Genomic DNA, 1,960 nt, shown 5'->3' on the forward strand with positions numbered 1-1,960 from the left:
GCCCGCCGCCGCCGTCGCGCCGCACTTGTAGGCAAGTCCGGAGGTCGAGGGCGGAGGAGAATTCAGCCCCGAGCTGCAGCCCCCGCCGGCTGCCGCCTCCCGGCGAGAGGGAGTTCCCAGAGCGCCGCGGCCGGGCCGGCCCCTCCTGCGCCCTCCCCCTCGCGGCGAGGCTGCCCTGCGCCCGCGCCCGCCGCCCGCGCCCACCCCACCGCCCGCGCCCGCCGCCGGCGCCTGCACAGATGATCTTCCCCAGCAGCAGCGGCAACCCCGGGGGCAGCAGCAACTGCAGGACACCCTCTCGCAAGCCGCAGTCTCTGGTCCCAGCGCACCCCAGGGCCCCTGCCAGCCCCAGCACCACCAGCAGTAATAACAGCAGCAGCAGCAGTAGCAACTCAGAATGGGGCCCGCTGAGCAAAACGAACCTCTGTATCCGAGGGCTGCTTCCCAACACCACAGGCCAGGACCTGGTGAAGCCGTGTCAGCCATATGGGAAGATCGTCTCCATGAAAGCAATCTTGGATAAGACAACAAACAAATGCAAAGGTTATGGTTTTGTCGACTTTGACAGTCCTGCAGCAGCCCAGAAAGCTGTGTCTGGCCTGAAGGCTAGTGGGGTTCAAGCTCAAATGGCAAAGCAGCAGGAACAAGATCCTACTAACCTATACATTTCTAATCTGCCACTATCCATGGATGAGCAAGAACTTGAAAATGTGCTCAAACCATTTGGACAGGTTATTTCTACAAGGATACTACGAGATTCCAGTGGCACAAGTCGTGGTGTTGGCTTTGCTGGGATGGAATCAACAGAGAAGTGTGAAGCGTTATTGGTGATTTTAATGGAAAATTCATTAAGACACCACCTGGCGGTTCTCCTCCTACGGAACCTTTGTTGTGTCAGTTTGCGGAAGGAGGACAGAAGAAGAGGCAGAACCCAAACAAATACATCCCTAATGGAAGACCTTGGCATCAAGAAGGAGGGGCTGGAATGACACTTACTTATGACCCAACCACAGCTGCTCTACAGGACGGATTTTACCCTTCACCATACAGTATTGCTACAAACCGAATGATCCCTCACACTTCTCTTATACCCTATATTGCATCTCCTGTATCTGCCTACCAGGTGGCAAAGGAAACCAGAGAAAACAGGTATCGGGGCTCTGCTATCAAGGTGTAAAGTCCTTCTTGGATGCAACCTCAACCCTATATCCTACAGCACCCCGGGGCCGTGTTAACTCCCTCGATGGAGCACACCATGTCACTACAGCCCGCGTCTATGATCAGCCCTCCGGCCCAGCAGATGAGTCATCTGTCACTAGGCAGCACCGGAACATACATGCCTGCGACATCAGCTGTGCAAGGGGCTTATTTGCCGCAGTACACACACGTGCAGACGACAGCCGTTCCCGTTGAGGAAGCAAGTGACAGCAGCAGGTGGCTGTCGAGACGTCTAATGACCATTCACCATATTCCTTTCAACCTAATAAGTAACTGTGAGATGTACAGAAGGCCGTTCTTACCTGAAGACGGGTGTGAGGCTGAACAATCGTGGATTTTTCTGATCAATTGTGCTTTAGGAAATTATTGACAGCACAGGTTCTTGACGTTATTTATAATGAAATCAACTAAAACTATTTTTGCTCTAAGTTCTATAAGGTGCATAAAACCCTTAAATTAGTCTAGTAGCTGTTCCCCTGAACAGGTATATTTTAGTAAAAAAAAAAAAACATAAAAGATTTTTATCAAATGTTACGATGCAAAAAAAAAAAAAGGAAAAAAGAGAAAAAAAAGTAAGAAAAAAGAAAAGAAAAAGAAAACTTCAATTTTCTGGGTATGCACAAAGACCATGAAGACTTATCCAAGTGCATGACCGGATTTTTGTGGTTTTTGTCCACTTTGTGTTTAATTTGCGTTTTTTTCAGCTGTATGCAGTGGGCTCTGACGTTTAAGTAGTCCGACT

The 1,960-nt window shown here is 50.5% G+C and overlaps 1 pseudogene; it reads left to right on the forward strand.

The window, feature by feature from the left end:
- Positions 1-239: 239 nt before the first annotated feature.
- Positions 240-1,518, forward strand: LOC116863677 (annotated as a pseudogene).
- The last annotated feature ends 442 nt before the right edge of the window (positions 1,519-1,960 follow it).

The sequence above is a fragment of the Lontra canadensis genome, unplaced genomic scaffold (assembly GCF_010015895.1).
Source record: "Lontra canadensis isolate GAN:19392208 unplaced genomic scaffold, GSC_riverotter_1.0 scaffold2210, whole genome shotgun sequence".
Lineage (NCBI taxonomy): Eukaryota > Metazoa > Chordata > Mammalia > Carnivora > Mustelidae > Lontra > Lontra canadensis.